The following is a 15,988-nucleotide window of genomic DNA, read 5'->3' on the forward strand; positions in this document are numbered from 1 at the left end:
AACTCATTCTGTAAACTTTAATTTAGAAAAATGCAGTATAATGTTGTCATTTCATGTTAATAAATTTTCATGCAATGTCATACAAGTACACAGATGTGTACACAGGTGTGTATGTAAAACATATCACATTCCTACATGAAGTTAATTCCAAAGCTGTTTTCATCTCCTGAATAATGACTGGGGATGTAAAAAGAGATTTTTGTTCTGCATTTGCATCTGGGACAGAATATGGGACTCTTATGGGCTCCTACATAATCAGTCAAGACACAGTAATTGTCTTCAGGAAGCAGGCAGAGATCAGGTTGTTGTCACAAAATCTAAAATAAATGGTAAGAGATCCTTGAACTGTAAAATACTTCCAACTATAAAAATGGTGTTAGCATTACTTATGACAAAAATCTGTAAGAACGTAGAAGTGTCGAACTTTCTGTTATACATAAAATTATCTATATTTAATGACCCCTCAGTTAAAGTGGAACTGTGCATAAAACATAATCTGAAAACATTTTAATATAAATTTTATTACAAAATTCCTGTATTACCAAATCAGCAGTTGTTGTTAGTATTTCAATATGACTTTGCTTCTCTTATTCAGCTATGCACAGAAATTACTGCTATAAAATACAGCTATAATCACTCAAAGTTTAAGCAGATAAAATCAAAGTTTAAGAAAAAAAACTACCAACCTCTACAAAAAGGTATTGTTAACAAAAGCTACTTTAGAAAAAAAGTCTTTTATTTAGAAAAGTTAAATTCTTATATCTAAGCCAGCCAAAAAGCTAAGCCTTTCCCTAGTCCTCAGCTTTAGAGAGGAAATAGTCATCACAGACCTAGAGCAACCAGAAACCTCCCTATAGCCCATTTGCCCTTTGACAAAATATCCTGATGTTGATTTCTTGAGATTCCAATTTAGAAGTTGGTAACTTTTCACAAATCTAAAGCCAAGGAGTTTAGAGTTCAAACAGCTGAGCATTGCTTGAATGAACTATTTGAAAGTGCCTTCTCTTTGCAGTTCCATTTTCTTGTCCCTTTTCTAGAAACCATCATCATTCGGGCAAACTGTGAATTTCAGAGTGAACCACACCAAAAATATAACCATTGTGAACAAGCAAGAAAACACAAAGATATGGAAATGACAAGAAAGTCATATCAGAACTCAACAACAAAAACCTAAGCTGTATCTAACACAATACCACACTGCATATACATGGGCACATATATCTCTCAAATAACCTAATTTTCACATTTGCACAGACATGCAACACCCATCCAAATAAAAAGTTCTGTCCCTTTTTTGTAACGATTACTATGGATACTGCTCAAAGCTTTATTTTGAAACTTGCTGAGACCGAGCTATTTCATCCCATGAAAGTGTTATCAAATGGGACCAAACTTTTAGAGTTAAAAAACCACTGCTTTGATTTCTTGCCTGCCTTTGCAACAGATCGAAATACATCTCCCCTCACACTCCACGTTGCCAAGGCAGTGCCAACAGCAGTACCATAGGAGCAATCACCCAGAGGCTATAGATCAGCTACAATCAATGACACTAAAAGACCTGAAGGAGGCAAAACTCAAACATGTGGTCTACTAAGCACTCCTCTCCTCAGCGATCTGTTCATACACAACTCTGGTAGCATTTAATTACAAGATTAAAAACCCATTTCCACAGCCTTTTCATGTACAACAGAGGTTAACAACAGAAAATTGAACATCTGAAGCCTTTCAACTACTTAAACTAAAGTTTCACTGCTCCAGTTTAGGCTGGGGAGGGTGGATACAATTTTCACCTTTTCCATAGAGAAATATTTATTACAATTAGAAAACCACAAACTGAAACCCATGGGAAACCAGCTTTAAAATGGTTGAGGAGCATACAGGACATGAATAAAAATATAACCACAATATCATGCAAATTAGTAGAAAGTAAGGTTGGTTTAAAGGTAATGGTGAACAGTCTAGAATGCCATGCTTAATTTCAACACAGTTTTCATTACCAATCAAACTGATGTTCAACTCATACATTAATAATCTATGAACTTGACCAGATATCCTATTCAGATATTCACATTCGGAGTCACTTGATTCTTAAATCAGAACTTCTCAAAGGTAAATGTCATCTTAATACTATTTTTTTGTGAAAGGAACCACACATTTCATGAAAAAAGTTTGAGTGAGCAGCAAATCCCAGTGCTAATGAAACTCTGCAATTTTCGAAGTTCCTATCTGTCTTCAAAAGGTCTTTCATAGAGTGGGGTTATGAATGATAGTACCTGCAATAAACTGGAAGTGGACTTAATGACCCAAGAGTAGACTACAAGTATCATGTTCTGTTAACAGTTCTGTCAAAAAGGACAGCAATTCTTTTCATTAACTAAATTTCATTTTCTTATAAAGGAAAAAGAAATGCCCCCTTTGCTTTGCTGTCAAAGTCTCACCCTCCCACTAGTTTGTTTGAATAGTCTAGCACAAACAGGCACTAAGCTTATGGGTCACATTTTCCTTTGTCACCCTTATCCTTTTTTATTAAGGACATCTCTTCAGTGAGTAAAGAGGTTTCAGACGTCTTCCATTGTGTTTCTCTTGTGGAGGAGCCTGGAACTGGCAGCATCACCTCAATTTTAGGGCAGGTGGAAGGCATTAAAAGGGTAACAATTACAAGATCTTATGTATTTGTCTGGAAGGACAACAAAAAAATGGAGTTCCTAAACCACGAAGTCCATTCCACACCTATTTTCTAATATTTCACCTGAATTTCCTTCCCAAAATATCTCCCACTTGGTTTCTATACTATGTTCCTTTTGTATACTCAGCCTAGAACCACACCAACAATGTACTAGAAAACAGATGGGGACGTAATAAGCAGCAAAAGCTGGAAATTCAATTAATTTTTGCAACTCTTAGTAGTGTTTGTCAGTACATAAAGACAAAATTTAGTGAAGTTGTGGGTGTGTCTCTCACCCTCCTTCACATTTTCAGAAAGGCAAAATATTTGCACTACCCAAAAAGATTAATAATCCTTGTGGTGGGCTTTATCCTGGCTAATAGCTAAGTCCATAAAACTGCTTACCCACTCCTTCCCCAGCACAATGGGGGAAGAAAATCCTAAGAGTAAACCAAGAAAAATCATGGCTCAAGATAAAAATATTATAGGACGTAAAGTAAAATAGGAAGAAAATAAAAAGCCCACAAAAAAGGCAGAAAAGGACTTGGGGTTGCTGGTCAACAGCCAATTGAACATGAGCCTCCTGTGTGTGCCCAGGTGACCAAGAAGACCAATGACATCCTGGTTTGCAACAGCAGGACCAGGGCAGTCCTTTCCCTGTACTCAGCACTTGGTGAGGCCACACCTCAAATCCAGTGCTCAGTTTTGGGTCCCTCACCACAGGAAAGGCACTGAGGGGATGGAGGGTGTCCAGAGAAGGGCAACAGAGCTGGCTTGGAGCAAAGTCTTATAAAGAACAGCTGTGGCTGTTTAGCCTGGAGAAGAAGCTGCTCAGGGAAGACCTTAGGCTCTCTACAAACCCCTAAAAGCAGATTGCAGCCAGGTGGGAATTGGCCTCTTCTCCCAGGCAACCAGTGACAGGATAAGAGGAAATGGCCAGGGAGATTTAGATCAGATATTGGGGGAAAAAAAAAATTCATGGAAAGGGTGTAAAGCATTGGAATGGACTGCTCAGAGGAGTGACGGAATCAACCTCCCTCAAATTGTTCAAAAAACATGGGTATGGCACTTTAGGACATGGCTTGATGGTGAACATGGTGCTGCTAGTAGGACAACATCTGGATTTAAGTATTTTCCAACCTTTATGGTTCTGTGATTCAAATAGGTGATGCAAAGGCCGTCACCAGTGCCTCTGGGCAGACAATTTCCCATTTACTCTGAGCAAAAAGCTAGCTGAACACTCCATTTAATTTTATTTTGCTAGGACTTTCTATGGCATGGAATAGCTTGAGACAGTTCAGGTTATCCACCTGGCAACTTCTTTTTGCCCACCCAGTCTTCTCATGGGGGAGGTGGGCAGAGACAGAGATGGAGCAGAACCTGCCACTGAGCAAACACTGTTCAGCAAGAGTTAAAAATGAGCATCTTGTCAACACTTTTTGGTCACAACTCTAAAACCTGGCACCATACAAGCTGCTATGAAAAAGAAAATTTAACTCAATCTCAGGCATACCCAGTTGTACTCAAAACTCTTGCTTTCCTCCCTTGACTTTTCATGACCAGTGATTTCTATTCAGCTACACTGTGGAATCCACAGGTATGTGGATTTTAAGGACTTAATAATTCTCAAGCACTTAGGGTGAACAATATTTTACCCTAACTAAAAGTGGGAAGTTCTACACGGAGTAAAGAAATAAAAAAAAGCTATATGGAAAAAAACAGACCTTCCTTCCTTCTTTCCTCAATAAATGTATTTCACCAAGCAAAAAATGTGACCATCCATCAATATCAATTGTATCTGTATTTTAAGAAAATTTTAGAATTCTGAAGTAGTTAGAAACACCTAAAATATTATGAGGAACTAGCCAAAGATTTCATTAAATATACAGCAGCTTATAACTGTTTTAATTTATCAGAAACAGGTTTCTGCAAAGAAAAATGTTGGCTATCATTACCTACAGGTTCATCAGAGGGAATGAGTATAGCAGAATTAACAGCTCTCAGCTGTAAAATTACTAATTCCAGTAATACAGTACATTAAACATGCCATTTGAGATATATGCCAACTTAAACTACCACATATGGCATACTATCTAATTATCACAGTTTGTGTTTTCATATGCAGAGCTGTTCTAGTTTTTAAACAATGTGTCAAAATGCAGTTTTTTCTGCAAACAGAAAATGCTATCTTTTTATAATACTAGTAGGTCAATATTACAAATTTTACATGCACAAGTTAAAAAAAAATTAAAAGAGAAAAAATACATTGGAACAAATCTCTGATGCTTTAGAATTGCTTAACTCTCCTATATATTAAAATAATTGTGTGTAAAATTAAATTTTAAGAATGTTTTTCAAAAATGCTATTTTCAATTTTTTCTTCCTTTCAAGCCTTGAATTCACCTACTGATATACCAAGTCTTAACTGACAATAAACAATCAAAACAATCAAGTTAGTCATTCTCCCAGTTTTGTATGTGAATAAAAAATACTTTGAAATAGCATGTGTATAGACATCAGTTACAGTCAAGACAGACATCACTTGTGTTCTTTCTTTATGTGCAATTTGACCTCACTCAGAACAATTGCTAGTGCAGAATCATACATTCTAATTGCAGTTTAGTACAAATCATGCCCTAAAATATTTGATTTCAGATTCCCCAGCTGGTGCTTCATGTCACTTCAGCTGTTCAGAGGGATTTTTTTAATGTTTCTTTGCACAAATAAGCAAAGAGCTCACACATAATTACCATGAAATGTTATATAATCTTAATCTCTCCTTTTCAAACTCAAATAGGACCATGTATTTTTAGACAATAAAAATCAAAATGTGCTAACAGCTAGCACCTTAATATACAAATGTGGTAGCTATTCCAAATTATTTTTTACTCTTGAACAAGAAACAAAAGTAAGATATGCTACTCAGTCAAACGCATTTTCCACTGTCTCTCTTAGTTTTCACAAATTGTAGGTGGCATATTTGATAATTTCAACAGAAAGCAGATAATATCAGGATACCTTAGAACATAGTGTCTTACTCTAAAAAACAAACTACACCACAAACACAAGAGTAATTATACATACAAGAATTTAAAGTGCCTCCCCAGTTTTTGTCAGTTTGAAATGAGCATAAAGTCCTTGAATCTGCAATTACCTTTACAAAAGGTCTGTATTAAGCTCAAATTTAAACACAGGCAAAAAAAAAAAAAAATTCCTGAAATAATTTGAAAGGCATTAGAATCTGAACACACATATTTTAGGTTTCTATTTTCAATAAACAAATAGGGAAAACATTATAAAAAGAATAGACTTGTGTAAACATCTGTACTAACCAGAATATGGGAAAACCTTAAGTATTTAAAATTTTCTTAATGAAAAGTTGGAAGATGAATAGAGTTGATTTCTTCCATACATAATTCAAGTCATCCCCAATAAAAAGTCAAAATAATTCTTCTAAAAGATGAGTCAAAACACTTTATGTAATGATAGTCAAAAATAGGGCAATTTGGCTTCATTATTACTATTTTTAAGTCAAAATGTAAATATATCCTTAGTTTATTTTTAGAAAGCTTTCCTTTGGCTTTTAGCATTTCACATTAAAACTGTACAGAATCTTCCCACTAATTGTTTGCGTAATTTTTGATAATCCAGTCAGTTCCATACTTCTTCATAAATTTTGATTTATACCTTTCAAAGCCAAAGTCAAATAAGCACATCAACATAAAAGAAAATAATTAGTACTTGTTGCAAGAGCAATTTTTCCTAATGGAAGGAGATTTTTAGAAAATGTTTAGTTCGAAGAGGATTTTTAACTGAATCTGGATTAGATCTAGCGCTTCTTTTAAAACAGATCTTTTACCAAGACTGGCATACATTAACATAAAACCAGTATTTTTCTATATTAAACTATTGAAGAGATTGCCAAACATATTAAAAAGCCAATCTATACATAAAGATCAGAAAAAACAGGCCATTTTTAAGAAAAGAATAAGACAATTCCAAAAAATTATTGATTATATGCACTAAATTTTTATCACTTGCTCTGATTTCGACATTAGTAAAGGTTTACATGTCTCCATTAAAATTTAAAACACAGTTTTAAAACAGTGTAATTTTTCTTGCAAAGGGACCATGAACTAAAAGAAAATACTACAAAACACTTACCCCAAAAGGGGAAAATATGTATATTTGGCAAGTTCATAGTGGCAATATGTATATTTTTTTTTTATAAATATCTAAATATCTATTTATAAATGAAAAGGCACCCTACATGATCCTTACCAAAACACATGCATTGCCCCTGTGTCCATCATTTAATTGACTAAAACAGAATTGAATTTAGGAAGAAAGACATCTCCAAATACAGATTCAAACACCTCTAGTCAGCTGAGAAAAGTTCAATTACAATTGTTTGCAAGCCTAGAAAATGGTGAAAATTCAACTCTTCTCAGGAGAAAAGGTAGCAGTAAATCTTAACTACCATAAATGAGCACCAGGGAAAAAAAGGGAAAAAAAAACAAAACAAAACATCCTTCTGCCAGAAAAAGAAACCGAAGCCTTTTTACCAAAAGATCTAAACTAGAATTATTTTTTTTTAATGTACTGCTAATAATCTATCCCTATGTTTAAACACACTACTTCAGGACTATGTAGACTGGAGGTGTATTCCACCTTGCATAAATTCAATACTTACCTGAATTTAATGTTTGTATGCAGAAACTGCTGGTATTATTACTGCCTTTGTACAAGTATCTCCACTTACTCTTGTGGGAGGCAGCAATAAATAGGAAAGAAATTATAATTTTCAGTCCTCATGCTTAAGAGACAAAAAAGAACTTTTATTTCTTCTTACTTAAGGTACTGGAGTTTCAGCAATAGAAAAATGGAAGAACTGTACCTGGAGAAATGGAGAAATGCTCACCTATAGGGGAATATTTGACCTCAAGCAAAACAAAGAATGGGAAACCATTCATCAGGTTTTGATTGCATCCAAGCATCTTCACCCTACCTAAAACCTGGAAGTTTTACATATCTGAATTCATCAGTGGTGGTTTTAATGGTGGAATTCCTATTTTGAAGAGTAAGCATAAAAGCAGAAGTAAAAAAGATTCATGTTTAAATGCTAATGAAATAAACGACTCATTTTTCATCACTTAGACATGCTGAACTACTACTGAGGTTCAGAATTCAAAAGATTTGTAGTGGAAAAGCTTGGAGCTCTAAAAATAACTCAAAGACTAAAAAGTGAAATTAAATACTTATTCAGACAATCACCAGCTTCCCCAAATAAGCAGCATACACATAGTTAAAAATACATATTTTATCCAGAAAATACTATCTTCAGCACTCTAGCATGGCCCATCCAGCAAGATTCATCAATTGCCTCAATGGAAGATGGACAATATTATGGATGTCCCACATTTTGAAGCAGGCAACACAAGTTAATTTCTAACTTTTCTAAATTTCTATATTTCTGACTAGGAGCAACAATTATACAGGAATCCAATATGAAAACCTTCTTTTGCTTTTGAGCAAAGGAGAAAGAAATGGAGGAAATTATAACCCAGCATGTAAATTCTATGTGAAATCTACTGCTCTCTAAAGTGATTAACACAAGAAAATCTTCTTAAAGCAGAGTGAAACTTTAGAAATTATTCGACGTGGAGTGATAAAATCTTCTCAAATTTTCTGAGATGTTCTGGTCTTTCCCACTGCATAGAGACTTACCTAATGAGGATTCCAGAATACCTATGGATACACTTGTTTCTTTTCAAATTGGCATCATTCTCCCTTGGTTTGCCAATAAACTGCATCACAATTCAGCAGATAATTACTAATAGCACTGTTTTCTCTAAATCAGCATTGCAACATCACCCCTCTTTCTAGACCTACTGAAGCAGGTCATCCTAAATAACACAAAATTTCTATTAGTTCCTGAAATACTTGTTTTAAGCACACTTGAATATCAATCAGATCATCAGGCCATCATCAGTTTATCTGCACCTCCCAAGTAACCATAGCTTGCAGCACAAAAACCTTGTAACACAAAACCAGTTCTACAAATATACACTAATTTACACCAAAACTCCTGCATGTTTTCTTGGAATCCTTAACAGGGAAAACCTATCCAAATTAAGACACTTGCATGCTTATAAGTACCAAGATTATTAAGACCACCCAGTCTGAACTGCTAGGCATTAATATTTCACAGAAAAAAAAAAATCCTTGCATTATCTTAGGAGCCCATCTAACTATATGCATATTTTGAAGAAAAAGTTCAACTCTTACATGCAGGTGAAATACCAAAACCCTTAGCAAATTGTTGTAATCACTTCTGAAATTTTGTACTGGGAGAAACAAGGCACCCAAATCAGAACTAGCCAACCTAGTAAATAGCAAAATTCTTAACAACAAACAAAAAAAATCTCCAGACAACCAATAAAACGTTGTCAAGCTTTACAAGCAGAGACTTTGTACAGAAGAAAACACAAAGAATTCTGCACAAGATGAAACTTCACGTTCATGGACTAGTCAACATGGACAGCATGGTAGTCCTTTACATAGCATATGATTCCACTGAAAAATAGACAAAGTGAATAAATAAAGAGAAGTTTCATTTTCCTCATCTGAGCATATTCATGTGTGCTGAAAACGGGAAATATCAAGGTACTTATTTTACGATTATAGATGACTAAATATGGTGTCCTTATGTCTGCACAAATAAAATCAGAAAGTGCTAAGCTAATAAAGTGTGAAGGACAGAACTGAACTACTTCTGAACATCACAACAAACATTCTTCCAACTAGTAATTACTATCAGACAAAAGAGCCGTAAGAAAAGATCACACAGAAACAATAGAATCTTGCTGTTACTAATCAACAAAGCACCATTAAAAAACTGGAATAAAAATAAACTAGTTATAAATGTATTGCTTAATTCAGGCACCGACCTTTTTACACTATGTTACCTAAGTCTCCTAGACTAGAGGGTAAAAAAACATTTGCATAAATTGAAGGGAGTTGTTTTCCAAAGGTACAGGAAACCTAATGGGACAAATATAGCTGCCCATTTAATTGATTTTCTACCATCAAGAGCATGCAAGACTAAAGTTCTGAGACTGGCAATTACATATTTCTACATACAGTCAAATATTTTTAACACTCCGATTTAAAATCAGAGGAACCATTTTTTCCTTCTAAATCCTAGCTATTCAGGGAAAGAAGAGCCTTTCTAGCTATGAATCAATAAATCAAAAAAATAAAAAATAATTTAAAAATTCATTAATAATTCATTTATAATATCATGTTGGCACTTACTAGAACAGCTAGTCATAGATGTAGAACCATACAGAACTTACAAATCTTACAAAATTATAAAGTATGTGTTTTATTACTGTTAAAAGTAGTGCAAATACTAGATGAGCACTTGGCATCAGCAACATTTAAAAAAAACCCACAAAAATCATATATCCCTAAAAAAGAATCTTTCTAAAGTTAACAGTTCTTTTTTCTTTTTTTTTTTTTAAGTATTTTGCTATGCTGGAAATTATGTTATTTGAAGACTAATCTCAACAAAAAACTGGCAGACCGGTGTACTGCCATGCACAGTAAAAGAAACAGAAGATAGGAAATTATATATGTATAAAGAATTCCTGGAAATACAAATTTTATTTTAGATTGACAAAGTCGCCAAGTGTTCACCTAATAATGTAAGTAGAAGACATACAAAGAATGAAGTGTGCACACACATGCAAGGCAGAAAACAAACCCCATACATGTTCTACATCTAACACTTGCAACAATTCATTTTTATAAAGCTTTAAAGCATCCAGTAGCAGCGTTTCATTGCAGACCTTTGAAAAATCAGCACAGACAGAATGCTGGAAGACCCTCTCTTGTTCCACAGAAGTTTTCTTCAAATCCAGGTCATAACTCCACTAAAAAGCCACCTATTCCTCGTATTTTTTTTTTCCTCAGGAAAATTGTTGGTAGACTGCCAGATTACAATAAAACATAAATATTCTATAACTCCAGCTCAATACTGCTGCCAAAACAATATCCATGGCAGCATCTGAATTGCTGCTGCTGCTACTACTTGTACTATAGATTACCCTACCTGCACTCTGGCATTTCCTAACACCAGATTACAGATGGCAACAAAATATAAACCACTGTTAGATCAAGCTCCAACATTGGCATATGGCCCAACTTGTCTTTCCTCCCCCTTCCCTCACAGCCATGACATCTCATAGCCCAACTCTTTTGGAATACACTCTGATAATAGTTTTAATTTTCTAAGTACACTGGATGCTCAACAAAGCCAACTGAATGGACACATGCCATTTCCTATTTTTCCAGTGCATGATCTAATATAAATATTTTCAAAACTCGTGTTATAAAAAGAACAACCCCACCATTGTATATTCAGTTAAATATTTGTAATTTTTCATGTACAATTTGAAAGCCAGAATTTAGAACGCACTAGGAAGATGATAAATTGCTGCTGCACCTGATTATCTGGTTCTCTACAGAGAATTCTTTTCCCCATACTGCCAATGAAGAATCTAAATAGGACTAAAGTCACTACTCGAGAACAAAAAAATACATACAAATCTTCCAAGAGCTTTGGAGGTGTGCACTATGGTTCTTGATTCAAGCAAACAGGTGCCACTCTATCAAGTGGGGGAAAATAGTACAAATGTGTGAAGCTCTTTATGTGGGAAATTACAAGAGAGTTAAATGGCACTGAGCAAGGCACAAAAAGTGCTTTTAAAATAGAAACAAGGGAACATGCAGAGAACCTCAGTATCTAATTTAATTAATGATTGAGAATGCAAAGGCTCCAACTGGTGAAACATTAGCAGCAGCCATGAATTTCACTGTAGTTCTGTATAACAAGTAATCTTACCTGAGTGATTCTCAAAAAAATGTCAACACATCGATTGTATTTTTCATCTGATCCTGTCAATGCTGAGATGACAGGCCCTGCAGGATGCAGTGAGAGATCAACGATGAAAAACAGATGTTTAGTCTTTTCAAAATCAAAACCTACAAGACCAGGTAAAACGAAATTTTGTCCAAGATTCATATTTCTTTATGTCCAACAAATGCTAATGTTACATAACCACTTTCATATACATAAGTTGACAAGAGTATCTCTCACAAGGGATCTGACCCCAAGTCAATCATACCACCAATGTTTAACTTTAAACCTGGTCCCTAACATACTGTTCTTTCAAGTGCTATCTGGTCACATAGCTAGGCATCCACATCACCTACATCAACCTATGTTCCCCGACCTTTCATAAAGGAGACTTAATTCGGTCCATCAATTACACAGAACACTTAAACCTTACACAAATTTACTGCAATTCAAAAGTAAAGAAGAAGAACAACAAGCTCAAGCAAAGAGTGATGTATTCATACTCAAAGGCTACAAATGCAAGCTAACATTGTAGAGTTGGGAGAGCTGACTTCCATAGATGTGTCTCCAAAGACTGCCTTAAACTCACATTTCAATCAGAACAGTTAAGTTCTTGCAAAGGAATTGCATTGCCTGGCCATTATCAAGAGCAGCACACCTAATATTAAGTAAACTCCAGTAAGATTCAACTATAATTATAGATATGTTAAAGTGAAAACAACTTCAAATGGGTGGATTGGAATTTATATCTTGTAATTTTTATGTATTAAAATATTTAATGTGTCTATTAAATATAGGGAAAATTTAAAGCGGAGTATTCTGACAATCCTTTCTCTATTTTTAATCAAAATATGAGCAACGCAGTTGATCTTTATTATGCCATGGATAACCAGTAATAAGTCGGGATGGAGAAACTCCTGAAATGAAAACAAAAATAGGATGGACTAGAGCTACACAAATCTGTGCTGGAACACTTACAAGATCTCTAGGTTATAGTATAGTTTGATATTTCCTTTGGAGGAAGGAAAATTACCCTGAATACCAGGGTGAATTGTAAGGAACAAACTATTTTCCTAGATCTATGTCATGCAGTCAGAATGAAGTCATATACCTACAGTAAACTAAAAACCTTGCACATGCACAGCACATTAATTGATTCCGTTTGCCAACACCAAATTCCAGCTCTCCATGTTTCCATGCTACTAGAAGTCCTTAACCACAAGACTAGGCTAAACAAAGCAAGCACTAAGTATTGCCACTACAGAACACACTATACTACACCAGAATTTCATACCAGACACAGTATAACTCTTTTCATTTACAGACAATAGTTGCTGTCAGAATAAGCAGAAATATTTTTGCTAAATCCATTATAACCATGACATTTCAAAAACACGTGCATCAGTTTCATTAGTCAACAGATAGATTTGATAAACAGGAAAAAACCATATTACAGTTTTAGATTGAAGTACATTAAGAATTTTATGCTAGTGTCAGACAAATCCAATTAGAAAAACCAAAAGGCCTACCTAGAAACATGGCCATCAATAGGAGTCAGAAAAGCAGCCTTCCAATTTCTAATAGGCATTGCGTTTTATACCATGACACTGCAGCCTCCGAGGGTCAGATTAATTAAGATCAACAGCAGCTGCAGTGCAACGTGAGAAGCACACGGCCACAGCTCTCACCAGTCCAGCCCAATTACCTGCAGCATTCCAGCACCGGACAACTGACAACTCCGAGACTCCTCACCACGCCTTTCGCTCCCACTGACCTACTGATAAATGCCAAGAAACAAACTACATTCGAAGAGACACTGGAAAGCTGACTGCGCTGCTGCAAGATGCAACAATGTCCGCCAAACCTTTATAGTTGTTGCTTAACTTTATGTGAGAGCTGCACCCAAAGACAGAAATATGATAGCAACAAGGTGCAAGCCCTCTTCCCCAACCACTCTGTGCTCCATTTCTAGATGCCAGTCTGACGAATTCACTAAATCCAAGGTTTTCTTCCCTGGCCAAAAAGCTACTGATCACTGACAAAATAAATTCTCTAGTCAACTACTGAGGACAATATCTAAGCTAATGAAATTAATTACAGAACAAACAAGATCAAAGAGTATTTGAAAAAGACATTGCTTGTTACAGGTTGCATCCATTAAGAAAACTAAGCGTTGTGTTCTGTTTACTGCACAAGGGAGGAGAGGAAAACAAGACATTCAGATATTCCCTTTTTTATATTTTTTTAAATATTATCTCCAACACCTATTCTATATCAAGAATCCATTAAAACTTGGATCTACCTACAAAAAACTGTTAAACTACTGTATGGAAATTTTAAACTTCATGAAAGAGGAAAGCTTAAGCCTTATTTATTTTTTTAAATGAATAATTGCTTTTCAGAAATCCTGACTTTATTAAAAAACAATGCTGCTTCTAGAAGCACCTTCATCTACATAAGCTTTCTAACCTACTGAAAATACTTTGGTTTTCAATGATATTGAAACCTGGATAAAGCAATCACAATGAAATTGTTGAAAAGTAAAAATATAGCATTTCCCTGTCATAACAGCTGTCCTCACTCTATTCTTTATTTTGACAACAAAGTTAGTTGTTAGCCTGTGTCATTTATTAAAGTTAGACTAACCATTCCATGTCTGTCAAAAGTTCTTATAAACCTTTCTATACAAGACAAAGACACAGCACTTTCTTGCAAACGAAAGCCATTTACTATGTCAAAGTTGATTCACTCATTAACATGAATAAGTCCCTACAGGTAGAAAAAAAAACAAGTGCCAAATTTCTACTTTAACTTCACGTAATTTCTCTAAGCCTACCAAATTAGAATCTGCTAAGTGATAGTACACAGTACAAGTTAGATATGTAACAATCTCAAGATCCTACTAAGTTACATATTCAGTTTCAGCTTCCTTTTAAATGCAAAATACTACAGACCTGCTGGCTAACAAGCTAACTTTTTTTTATTCTGTTTCAGTAACCAGGCAACAGACAACTGTCCACTGAGAATTATCTCTCTGAACAGCTGGCAATCAACACTTGGGAGTTTTTGGTGGTTGGCCTCTTTTTTTTTTTAAACTAGTACAAAGATCAGTGATTATTTTAAAAATCCATACAGCTCTAGATTTCACTCTGAAACCTCTACTCGCTATCTAGTAATTTTCTCAGTCTCATTATCCCTGAAGTTACTCATATAACTGTCTACAACAGAATCTGAAAATCATAGACATATATATGTAGTGTCTAATTAGCTAATGTAAACACTTCAAGAAAATAAATAGGATCATGAAGAAAAAAATAATGTATTTATTGGTGTAGGGGAGAGCCCTTCAAGGAACCAGCACAACATAGCTAATAACTAAAGCCATTCTTGCTTCTAACTCCATTACTCTTTTCTCTTCCATAGCTGAAAAAGAGTATTTCACTTCAATATTATTTCAAGTGTTGATTTTTAAAATATTTCTTTCCTTCCTAGATTTTGTTATTTTTAAGAGTTATAAATTAACATGATAAACTATTTTTATTAAGGAAAGAATAATGGAAAGCCAAGCTTGATACAATACACCTTTCTCCTTCCTTGCAGCTTATAGGAGTAATGATGCAGTAAGATTATTAATTATAAATTCCTGTAACTTAATGTGTTACTTACACATTCAATGTTTTTGACAGGTCTTTAAAGGTCAGAATAACAGACTTCTCAGAAGGGCAATGGCACAAAGATTAGCTAGACTATCTCCTATAACACATGAATGATTGAAAAAAACCTGATATTTAAACAGAAAACATCTAAAAATAGAAGTCCCTTCGTAAAAGCACAAAACAGCCACAAAAATGCTTTGTATACTGTCTTCATGAGATGGGAGAGGAAACTGCCACCTTTCATATTCTCTAAACATTGATATAACTACTGACTAGGAATCTGCTATCAGAGCAACACATCTAATACATTGCTAAAACCAGTAAAACTTTATCCCCATTTAATTATGTTTTTATTAATCTCTGCTCTTGATATGATCTAATTTAAGTACACCTATGACATCATATTCCAATAAATTGAAAAACACCGACCAACTTCAGATTCACTCAAGCACCAAGTTCAGACTAGGCAAGATTCTGTTGCAAGATAAACAACACGATGTGATGTAACAATTTTGTGCATGTGTGTGCATATAAGAGAGACTGGGGTGGGAATGCAGAGAGAGGGAGGGAGAGGGAGAGAGAGTGTGTGTATGAGAGAGAAAGAGAGAGAGTGTACGGCAGTGTTCACAAGGGAAAAATATACATGGCCTGAGTAGTTCTGAGTCCGGTGCTCACCAAAATGCAGAATGAGAAACACATAAGCAATTACACTTTCAGACAACAGAAACACTCTTTCTTCTATTC

General features: G+C 34.9%; 1 protein-coding gene across 5 annotated transcripts in view; it reads right to left on the minus strand.

Moving 5' to 3' along the window:
• NOVA1 (NOVA alternative splicing regulator 1) overlaps positions 1 to 15,988 on the minus strand; it is a 140,482-nt gene that overhangs the window by 119,341 nt on the left and 5,153 nt on the right. The window contains exon 3 of one of the 5 annotated variants that reach the window (XM_088167219.1): positions 11,574 to 11,650. The exons of the other annotated variants lie outside the window; for them this stretch is intronic. The gene's annotated coding sequence lies outside the window, so the exon portion shown is untranslated. The remainder of the gene's footprint in view (positions 1 to 11,573; positions 11,651 to 15,988) is intronic. 5 annotated transcript variants of the gene reach the window in all.

Source organism: Sturnus vulgaris, chromosome 6, assembly GCF_052056855.1.
Source record: "Sturnus vulgaris isolate bStuVul1 chromosome 6, bStuVul1.hap1, whole genome shotgun sequence".
In the NCBI taxonomy this organism is placed as follows: Eukaryota; Metazoa; Chordata; class Aves; order Passeriformes; family Sturnidae; genus Sturnus; species Sturnus vulgaris.